The 12142-nt window shown below is 41.5% G+C and overlaps 1 protein-coding gene across 2 annotated transcripts in view; it reads right to left on the bottom strand.

The window, feature by feature from the left end:
• Positions 1-8613, bottom strand: part of LOC139407212 (tyrosine-protein phosphatase non-receptor type 14-like) — a 107273-nt gene extending 98660 nt beyond the window's left edge. Inside the window, exon 1 of one of the 2 annotated variants that reach the window (XM_071150779.1) lies at positions 8153-8613. The gene's annotated coding sequence lies outside the window, so the exon portion shown is untranslated. The remainder of the gene's footprint in view (positions 1-8152) is intronic. The other variant, XM_071150777.1, reaches the window with a different exon arrangement.
• Positions 8614-12142: the final 3529 nt, after the last annotated feature.

The following is a 12142-nucleotide window of genomic DNA, read 5'->3' as shown; positions in this document are numbered from 1 at the left end:
GACCATGGTAGTGGTGACCATTGGTGCCAGCGGTGATTAAGTAGATAGCCATTAGGGACCATGGTAGTGGTGACCATTGGTGCCAGCTGTGATTAAGTAGCTAGCCATTAGGGACCATGGTAGTGGTGACCATTGGTGCCAGCTGTGATTAAGTAGCTAGCCATTAGGGACCATGGTAGTGGTGACCATTGGTGCCAGCTGTGATTAAGTAGCTAGCCATTAGGGACCATGGTAGTGGTGACCATTGGTGCCAGCTGTGATTAAGTAGCTAGCCATTAGGGACCATGGTAGTGGTGACCATTGGTGCCAGCTGTGATTAAGTAGCTAGCCATTAGGGACCATGGTAGTGGTGACCATTGGTGCCAGCTGTGATTAAGTAGCTAGCCATTAGGGACCATGGTAGTGGTGACCATTGGTGCCAGCTGTGATTAAGTATCTAGCCATTAGGGACCATGGTAGTGGTGACCATTGGTGCCAGCGGTGGATTAAGTAGCTAGCCTTTAGGGACCATGGTAGTGGTGACCATTGGTGCCAGCTGTGATTAAGTAGCTAGCCATTAGGGACCATGGCAGTGGTGACCATTGGTGCCAGCGGTGATTAAGTAGCTAGCCATTAGGGACCATGGTAGTGGTGACCATTGGTGCCAGCGGTGATTAAGTAGCTAGCCATTAGGGACCATGGTAGTGGTGACCATTGGTGCCAGCGGTGATTAAGTAGCTAGCCATTAGGGACCATGGTAGTGGTGACCATTGGTGCCAGCGGTGGATTAATTTCAAACAAATGAAAATACGATTATTACACAATGATCATGTAGTTACCCATTTGATTTGAATTCTACCTAATCTAAGAAAATAAGTGAACTGTAAAATTAAATTAAACCCTAAACATAGAATTTGTGTGTGTGTGTGTGTGTGTGTGTGTATTTGCGTCAGGGTTTCTGTTAGCCGGAAATAGCCGTCTTTTGGCCGATGAAAAATTAGAAACGCCCTATAAATAGGCCAATTTTCCGGGAGAAGAAGAAAAAATCCCATTGCGAAATAATACTTCTTAGCCTATTCGTTGATGGACATACCAGTTGATGGAAATACATTTGACTAGTCATGCTTACTGGTCTGTAGGTTCATTTGCATCATTTTGTGGAATGAAATTGGCGTGTGTACAGTATACAGTATATTAGTTGTGTATCTTATTTATCACACTCGTAAAGCATGCAGACACAGAGACTTTGAGCAGATAAAAATCGGTCAGGCTGCTGCTACAGCATCTTAAACAGCAAACATAGGCAACGGAAGGCCGGATTCATCAGCGCGGCACACACCACTTTGCAATGAGCTGGAGCCAGTAAGTAAGCCAGTAAGACTATGATTATTATTTTAAATATACTTAATTGTTTGAAACCTGAAAATTGTATTTAACACTATCAATGTTTTGCTCTACTGTGGGAATTGTGATAGAATCAATGCAATATTAGCCACTTTCAATGTAATATACCGAAAGAAAGCCAACTATGCAAGATTTAGTATGCAGAACTAACTGTGCACGAAATGTTCCTGTAGGCAGAGCGTATTGGAGTAGGATTCTATTGCATTGACAGGCATGACTCAGGCAGTACTCTACACAGACCAGTGCGCCATAACCAATCATAGCTGCAGTAGGCCTATATGCAAATAGCCTTTGCCATATATGGATCTGTGCCATTCACTTTGAACTGGACTGTGTTTAGGCTACCGCGGTCATGAGTAAATGCACTTGTTTTGAGATCTGCATGTAGCCACAAATGCAACTTTGGTTCATATTCTTCGCTAGTTAGTGAGTTATTAGCCCAGTTATAGCTCATTTCTAGTCAACAATGGAGGAGTAGTTGCTTCCAACAAGAGCACAAAAACAACATTTTCAGCCACCTCCTCGTCTGAAGAACAAGTGGATAAACAGGTTCATGTCAAGCCCTGCATGTTTTTTTCAAGTCTCATGGAATGTAGGCCTACATTGAACACCACACATTGACTGCTACTGTAGGTTGAACAATAGAGCAGCTATTTCCATGTTCAAAATATTATGGGATGTGTTTTTACATTGTTTTTGATGGAAGCCAATCTAGTAGACCTACATTATAATCAAATAGCCACAGTAGCCTAGTTGGCCACTGTTAAAACTGTAACTTAAAGCGGGTACAGCCTCAGTGTTCACAGTAAACGTGAGCCGGAAGTTGCACATCATTTTCACAATGTTCAAGTTTGCACTCAGCAGACCAGAAATTTGCTCAGTGCCACTAAACATTTGAGGGAACACTGTTAGCAACCCACGCTAGTTGTTGCGTATTAGAACTCCCCTCTTTCTACATTTCTAAGGGATATTTTAATCTCTGTCACATGAAACCGCTCGCATGTGCAGTGTGCTTTGACAAAAGTGTTTTCCATTACTGCCTTCTGCGCTTATAATGTGAATAAATAACAGTTTATCGACATTTTAAGCGAAACGTTCTGACCTGTTGCATCAGACTCATTGCTATATGAGTAAATGTGGACCGTTCTGACCTGTTGCATCAGACTCATTGCTATATGAGTAAATGTGGACCGTTCTGACCTGTTACATCAGACTCATTGCTATATGAGTAAATGTGGACCGTTCTGACCTGTTACATCAGACTCATTGCTATATGAGTAAATGTGGACCGTTCTTCTAACATCTTCATAGTGCGCGTCAGAACTCAGCAAGAAGAACCGCACATTGTTGCATCCTCGACTTACAAGTGCTGTTAATATGAATGACCATCATCTAAATGTGATTTCTGTCATTCTGAGCACCGTGGGTGGACGCCCTAATCAGGTTACACAGCCAATGCATATGGGTCCGGTAAATTTCTCATATGTCTGGGAAATTAAAATGCTGCCGGTCAAATGTCCGGCCCCATATTTTCCTAACAGAAACCTGTGTGTATATTGGCATCAGTGCCCTGGTGTTCTGGACTGGAATGAACTGGTCATGTTCAGCGTTCCTGACTGCAGTTCCCATGTAAACAGAGCTGTCACCCTGACATGGACAGGAGGAGGAGGATCAAAGAGGATAAGTCTCAGTGACACTCGGCAGAGACGTTTTTCCGAACCTGGACCGCCGCACCACGACTCATCCTGTGCCACAGGAAACGGTCGCTGATGTCATGGAGAGAGTAGGGAGCGGATGAGAGGGAGAGATAAAGAGAGAGAAAAGGGGGGAGGCCAAGTGAGAAAGTGTGTCTGTGTATGTGAGAGAGAGAGAGTTGGAGAAAAGAGAAAGTTAACCCAGCCAACACTACCACTACATTCTTTCTAATGAGAGGATGAGAAAATGGAGAGAATGATAGAGGGACAGAGAACAGATAGAGGGGGGCTGGTGAAACCCCTGTCACCCCTATCCCAGGCTCTTATCATGTTAGTCCAGTTGGTTGAGGGAGTGTTGGGGACAGAGGGAGGGAGGGAGTATCAACATGGAACCGTATCTGAGCAACTACCTCCAACACAACAGTATGGGACAGGCTGTGTCTACTGAAATTCAGCAGCCACCACTTTACAGCTAGATTTTCCATGCCCCCCCCCAACCACATCACACACACACAAAAGCAGCATGTAGGCCACACATACACACACAAATGCAATAACCCACAAACACACACAGAAACATACGAGCACATTCACACACACACCCAACACAAAATAACTCACTCACCAAAAACCACTAAGCGTGCTTTCTCATGCCAAACCCTCAGTCAACATTCAACCTCCGAGGGGCTTCCCAACACAACACTATACAACTTTGCTATGCCGCTTTCTCTCCGGTCTACTATTTCTCTCTGCAATACAGAGATACCTGTAGCAAGAAATGAGAATGATGACAGAAGAGGCTTTTTGTGTGTGTGTGTGTGTGTGTGCGCGAGCATGTGTGTGTGAATGTATGTGAGTGAGTGTGTGTGTGTGCTTGTGTGTGTGTTGTGTACCTGACTGGCCAGAAGGGCGGGCTGTAGAGTGACTGACAGCTTCTTTGCAGCAGCAGGTGAGTGAAATGAGTACCTGGGATACAGAGGGACGGGTTGAGACATGTCTGCCTCTGTTATTGTCTGAGGTGAGGTGCTGCTGTAGAGCTGCCTTACACAACTCACAAACACAGCAGTACTATCCTCTCTGTACACTTCCCAAAGAATAAAATATAACAGGATAGAATGAAATCGAATAGCGCAGAGTGGTGCAGCAGTCTAAGGGACTGCATCACAGTGTTAGAGGTGTTACTACAGACCCGGGTTTGATCCTGGGCTATGTCACAACCGGCCGTGAGAGGAGTCCCATAGGGTGGCACACAATTGGCCCAGCATCGTCTGGGTTTGGCCGGAGGGGCTTGACAAGTAGGCCATCATTGTAAATAAGAATTTGTTCTTAACTGACTTGCCTGGTTAAATAAAAATAAATAAAGAATATGGCTGCACAGAAGTAGGTAACCCAAGCATACAGATATAGCTGCCTACTAGCAACATTCTTAAAGAGATTCTCCTGTGCTTTTTAAAAATACTTTTAAGCCAGTAGTTTTGAAAGTAGCGGTCACGAGAGCCAAAAGTGGTCCCCAAAAATTGCATACTACGCCACATACTCTGCTGTGTGTGCATCCTGCTAGCTGTCAATCAAATTGTGAGGGGCTGTGCTTCATTGGTTGAAACTCGAATTGCTAGGGGGCTGGCCCACGTGGGGCGTAGCACAGCTTTTAGTAAACAGTAGCTTTCAAAATAGGGATTTTGTGGCTAATTGAAGTAAAACAGTTATTCTGCTCATAGATTATGCATGTACAGTATGAAGGACACATTGATACATCCAGCCCAAAGAGGGAGGTTTAAAAAATACTTGCTAGTCACCAATGTTCTGGAGCATGTCTTTAAAGCCACTGACAGTCCAGCTCTTCAGCTCCTCTACCAGTGTTTAAAAAGCTGCTGTTGTGTATTCCCAGTCCACTTGTGCTAGCACCATATAATTTGCTCAGCATGCCATTGAGGTTATAAAGGCGACCAGATGTGTGTGTGGGGGGCACGCCTCCTGCAGCTATGCTATATATGCCATTACTGTATTCTCCTACTTTACGGTGGTAGTAATTCTAGGTGCATGTCCAAACAGATTGCTCTCACTCGCAAACACCATTTTGAACACAGTGCTGGAGCCTTACTTTTTCCCAGCAATGTGCTAATGCTAATGTCATCACCATCACTAAAGAGTGGGAGACAGTGCTGGAGGCCCAGTCCCTTCTAGACAATTTCCTGGACAAAATGTTTAAACTTGGTGTAAACTTGGCAGTAGAAAACCTAAACAGTATATTTGACCTCTCAGCTTCCCTATCAAATCTAAAAATGTCAAGCAGACAACCTAAGAAAATGAGTAACAATGATAAATTGTTTGATGAATAATGAAAAAACCTAAGAAAGTAATTGAGAATCCTAGCCAACCAAAAACATAGAGACACAGAAAACCTGAGCCTACGCCTTCACTATGGTGAATCATTAAAACAAGACAGAAATACACTACGGAAAAAGACAGAAATCAGCTCAATGCAATTGAAGAATCCATAGAATCTAACCACTCCTGGGGAAATTGGGAAACTCAAAACAAACAACGACACAAAGAGTTATTTATCCAAAACAGAGATATATCAATAAAACACTTCTCCAATCTTTTGGGCTCTATAACAAAGAACAAACAGAAAAACATAAACATAACCTAATAAAAATTGTAGAATCAACTATTAAAGACTACTCGAACCCACGGGATTCTCCAACTACATTGGAAGGAACTACAGGACAAAATACAAACCCTCCAACCCAAAAAGGCCTGTGGGGTTGATGGTATCCTAAACGAAATGATCAGATATACAGACCACAAATTCCAATTGGCTATACTTAAACTCTTTAACATCTTCCTCAGCTCTGGCATATTCCCCAATATTGACTTGCCTAATTAAATAAAGATAAAATAAAATAAAAAATACAATGTTTGGAACCAAGGACTGATCACCCCAATCCACAAAACTGGAGCCAAATTTGACCCCAATAACTACCGTGGGATATGCGTCAACAGAAACCTTGGAAAAATCCTCTGCTTTATCATGAACCGCAGGCTTGTACATTTCCTCAGCAGAAACAATGTACTGAGCAAATGTCAAATTAGCTTTTTACCAAATGACTGTACGACAGACAACGTATTCACCCTGCACACCCTAAATGACAAACAAACAAACCAAAACAAAGGCAAAGTCTTCTCATGCTTTGTTGATTTCAGGGGCCTGCTATAGAAATTGATGGACAGTGGTGTTGGGGTAAAAACATACGACATTATAAAATCCATGTACACAAACAACAAGTGTGCAGTTAAAATTGGCAAAAAACACACATTTCTTTCCACAGGGCTGGGGGGTGAGACAGGGATGCAGCTTAAGCCCCACCCTCTTCAACATATATATCAACGAATCAGCACCCGGCCTCACCCTACTAGAATCTGAAGTCAAATGTCCACCGTTTGCTGATGATCTGGTGCTTCTATCTCCAACCAAGGAGGGCCTAGAGCAGCACCTAGATCTTCTGCACAGATTCTGTCAGACCTGGGTCCTGACAGTACATCTCAGGAGGACAAACTAAACTAGAATGCTATTTGGCCCTAAACAGAGAGTACACAGTACCAGGATACCTGACCACTGTGACTGACCCAAAATTAAAGAAATGTTTGACTACGTACAGACTCAATTAGCATAGCCTTGCTATTGAGAAAGGCCACCAAAGGTAGACCTGGCTCCATGAGAAGACAGGCTATGTGAACACTGCCCACAAAATGAGTTGGAATCTGAGCTGCACAAATGTATGACCATATTAGAGAGACATATTTCCCTCAGATTACACAGACCCACAAAGAATTTGAAAACAAATCCAATTTTGATAAACTCCCATATCTATTGGGTGAAATACCACAGTGTGCAATCACAGCTGCAACATTTGTGACCGGTTGTCACAAGAAAAGGGCAACAACCAGTGAAGAACAAACACCGCTGTAAATACAACCTATATTTATGTTTATTTATGTTCCCTTTTGTACTTTAACTATTTGCACATCATTACAACACTGTATATAGACATAATATGACATTTGTAATGTCTTTATTATTGTGGAACTTTTGTAAGTGTGATGTTTACTGTACATTTTTTAGTGTTTATTACACTTTTGTCTATTATCTATTTAACTTGCTTTGGCAATGTTTCCTATGCCAATAAATATCCTTAATTTGAAAACGACAGAGACTGAGGTAGACATGTTTAAACAAACACAATTACATACCCACACACACACACATGCAAACACACATGCATACAAACCCTTTTTCACATGCATCAACACTTGCGTGCACACACAGTATTGGTTTCTTCATTATGTTATCTTCTTTTCAGAGGTCAGTAATGTGACATGCCATAGGCAGACAGTGATGTTGCCACCATGGAGCTGGCTTGTATTTCTATATGACGCTTGCATAGACCTTGGACTCGACACTCATCTGCTCTCTCCTCTCCTTTCATTCTCTTTCGTGGCCTTGCCTTGCCTGTTTCATCATCTCAATTCTCCACTTCTCTGAAAATGTGCTCTCTGGTAACTGCTGTATGCATGGTATAACACAGCTATTGCAGCCTACATGGAGAGAAAACCAGACACGCAATACGGTCTAAAGCCTATTTCTAGCCTAGGCCTACCCAAGACAGCAGATGTTTTTGATGAGTTTTCGTTTTTGGAAGCAAACACAAAAGCGCATTGAACAGATGAACCCTTTCCCAATGCAGGTCGCGGCTTGCCCTGAAACCCCGCCGCGAGACCCCCTGGAATGTTCCCGTTTGGCTGACGAAAAAAAGTTGCTCTACGTGGACAGGCAGGCAGGCGAGGCGAACGCATATGGCCTTCAGTTTGCCTGCACCCTGCATAAAACTACTATTTACATGGGTTTAGCCTACCAAGCAAGCTTTTGACTTGGCTGAATGAAGAATAACCCATAAAATAGTATTGCGATTTTAACATGGTAACAAAGCGCCGTTATTTTATTGCACTAAAAGCGTTCCATTGAAAGGAAACAAATCAACAAAAAGCAGCCAATCGCTGGTAGAGACACCCACCGTATTTCCTTTGCTACATGCCGAAATTGTGTCTGCGCTGAGGAAATTCTGCGAGCTCGACGGAGTGGAACGGCCTCCTCAAATCCGCAAAATTGAGTTAATCCTCAAAACAGTTTTATTCTCCATTTCCATTTGTCAAAATTCTGTCTGAATTTTTTTTAATTAAGTATTTTATTCCAGAATACACAAAATCTGTCGAAAAGGAGAATAAAGAAAAAACTCCAAAGGAACTTTACCCCTCAAGATGCGAGTCGTAGGCTATATCCTAGTCTTCAACTGAGTGAAGTTCATGAGCCCCAAAAGCAAAACAACATTCGGCAAAGTTATCCAAGTTGTGCCAAAAATATAAAAAAGTAGGTGTTCGACTTTCCCTTAGACCCTGGGTTTTGTGATATAACGTCGACTCCACAACTCCGGAGCAGCCGAGAGCAGCGCATAGGTTTAGATACGTAGCCTATGTCCCGTCCCTTCTGACATCACATCAAGGAATTTCAGGAATGCAAGGCTAACGGAGAAGTGGCGGCTCCTCGTTTAATGGTTTTAGGCGAGAGATGACTAAACTGGGAACAAAGGGGACCCGCTTATATATTTATGTCCTTTCGCCTTTGTTAGTAGTCTAGCCTATATAAAAAGCCTTTCTCCCGAACAGTTCCTGCTACTTTTTCTCCTTCAATTCAACAAAGACATTTCTCTTAGGAAATTTAGTAAACTATAATTTATTTGGAACTTCTCTATTTATTTATTTAATATGTCATAGGCATTAGCCTTTTTTAAAATCAACATATGTCCCAACATAATCTGATGAGAAATGGGTCGGATGCTTTAGTATCACCATTAACTAAAACTGACTTTTGGCGACTGTTAGTTTGAATTAGTAACCAAACTGCATCCTCTGGTGGCCATATCCTTTCTGGTTCAGATTGACTTTGAGGAAAGCAATAATATGATGAAAAACAAATCCTGATCATTGCCTTACCAAGCATATTCACTCAGTTTCAGTCATATAAACTACCTAGACTCTATTCATTGAGAATCAATTGAATTAATATATCTATTTAAGTGCATTAAACAACATTAGGTCTGTACATGCAGGCCAGACGCCAGAACGAATCAGTTGGACTTTATTTAATTTTTATAGGCGGGCCCGTTTTTTTTCACGGGCCTCCTGTGTGCATGCACTTTACCATATGGACACATTGATAACTAACACCATGACCTTTGGTCATGTAGTGTAAATTAATGTAACCAAATGACGGTTAAACATGTAGGCCTACTGGTCACACATGTAATGTGAAATTGATCAAGCAATCAAAGGGCAAACAATTCAATGAAACAATGAATGTGCAAGAATTGATGGGAGACAGGCGAGCACATTCTGGAGAGCTGAATGCATGCATTCTGCAGAGAGACACCCATACCTTTGCCACACAACATGTGTAATAATACTCAAACACACCTTATCTTCACACATTTTAGATGCTTTTCACTGACTACCGCAACTCAATAATCAAGCCCTATATTGCCACGTGCGCTGCCCAAATTGCTGGCTTCCCAAATGGACATAGGCCAACGCACTTCTGAAACACTGCACAGCTATTTAAAATTAAAATAAGCTTATGATCCTGTGTGGCTAACTCAAGCTCTCTGGTAAAGTATTCTGAATGATTTTACTTAGACAGGAGTAATTATATAATTTTGGCAAAACATCAATTTACTTTAAGGGAAGCCAGCATCAGAACAGTGCACTGTGCACCCGCCAACTTTCCTTTCTAATTTGCAAGTGGCTGAAACCAGAGATCTCAATATAATGACGAGATTATCATGTCTCTGCCCTAACAATGCGAATCGTTCCAAAGGCGGGAATGCAGGCGACAAGCTGAAGTTGGCATAGAAACGCATTGGGTTATTCAGGACAGATTTAGGCGAGAGTGATCCCTCTCGCTTTGCCTCTTCCTCTCTTCTGAAACTAGCAAGCGAAACAAGCGCGGCTCTTTCTTACTTTTTGTAGCCCATGTATCTGATGCTGTCTGGCCGTACTCATTTTGTCCAGACAGCATCAGATACGGTCTACACATACGGATAACGAAGGGGCGTTGTTTCGCTCGCTCGGATGCTTTATGTGAGATTGATGCGCCTCTGTTGGCGAGCACCTCGGTCAAATAAATGATCAATATTTCAATATTTTATTTGGACGGGCAAGGAGGTATGGTAGGGAGGTCCTGCCCCCTAAGGCCCGCCCCTGACTACAAGGAACATAAAACAACACACAGCTAACATTCACATATTTTTTTTCTAGAGATCAATTCCAATTCCATTGTTTTAGGTGGCAATTCATTTTGTGTGACATGCTGGTCATGTAGACAACTTAAAGGTCCATTGCAGCCATTTTATCTCAATATCATATAATTTCTGGGTAACAACTAAGTACCTTATTGTGATTGTTTTAAAATATAATGGTAAAAAATAAACCAAAACTGCTTCTTAGCAAATAGTTTTGCTAGGACTGGCTGGGAGTGGTCTGGGTTGGGTGGGGAAACTGAAAACTGAAAACAAACTGTTATTGGCAGAGAGGTTTAAAACTCTCTTTGTAATTGGTCTATTAACTAATTTACCACCTGGTGATGTCACCAGACAGGCCAGAACACCATCCCACCAAAACAAGTTGAAATTTCAGGTGGTCTTTTCAAACAGCTCTTACACTAAAAGGGCATTATCCTAATTTTCACAATTTCACAGAATTATTCCAACCTCATAATGTGGAAATATATATAACACATAGGACATTTTATTTTTTTAAGTAAGCATGGACATTTGGAACTAATACCCTGCCCTGAACTTCAGTCACTGTTACTAGCCGGCTACCACCCGGTACTCAATCCTGCACCTGTATTGTATATAGTCATTGAACACTGGTCACTTTAATAATGTTTACATACTGTTTTACCCACTTCATATGTATATACTGTATTCTAGTCAAGGCTCATCCTATATAACTACTGCTGTACTCACCTTTTCTATTCATATACTGTCCATACTTTCTATACACACCATCATATACATATATATTTATATTCCGGACTCTGACATTGCGTGTTCTAATATTTCTACCTTTCTTAATTCCTTTCTTTTTCTTTTTTGGGTTTGCGTGTATTGTTTTGTGTTGTTTAGTATTGCTGCACTGTATGTGTACTTGACAAAAACTATTTGATTTGATAACACCCATGTACCTGCAGAGGGAGACAAAGCACTTATTTTCACTAGCTAGAAGACAAAAGAATGGTCTACCTCTGCTAACTACAGAGTCTATTTTGGTGTTAGGAGATAATTGCACATTTAGTTGGGAAGGTATAAAACTACTATGTGGAGTCCCAATCTGTATAATGTTTTGTAAATTCAACCAAAAGTAGTACACCAGTAGCCTATAGTTTATTGATGTCTACATGTCTTTGTGTGGTTAATCAAATTAAAGTATAGGCTATTTGTCATATGTACAAGATAATAATATAAACATATACCATTTACCATGTGTTATTTACTCTCATTATTATTATAAACATGAAAAACGAACACATTGTCTGTTTCTTATTTTGATTAGTAAATGAAGTTGGCCAACTCATCCCCTCAGCTTCCCAATGGAATATTTCTCCACATATTCCCCGGGTGTGTATACTGGGGATCTATACTGAGGTCTGGTTCCCCCTGGTTCATTTGGATCATTACTGAGTGCATAATTCTTGCCCCATTACGTGCAATTGTAATGGTTGACTCACTGCTTTAGAATGATGGTCCTCTGTAGCTCAATTGGTAGAGAATGGCATTTGCAATGCCAGAATAATTTGTTTGATTCCCGGGACCACCCTTACGTAAAATGTATGCACTTATGACTCTAAGTTGCTTTGGATAAAAGCATCTGCTAAATGGCATATATTATATTACTAAATGGAGGAAAAGAGAGGAGGAAAAAGAGGAGTGGAGAGGGCAGAGTTGAGG

The sequence above is a fragment of the Oncorhynchus clarkii genome, chromosome 4 (assembly GCF_045791955.1).
Source record: "Oncorhynchus clarkii lewisi isolate Uvic-CL-2024 chromosome 4, UVic_Ocla_1.0, whole genome shotgun sequence".
NCBI classification, from domain to species: domain Eukaryota; kingdom Metazoa; phylum Chordata; class Actinopteri; order Salmoniformes; family Salmonidae; genus Oncorhynchus; species Oncorhynchus clarkii.
Note: the sequence above shows the minus strand (reverse complement) of the source record. Positions and strands in the feature narration are given on the sequence as shown.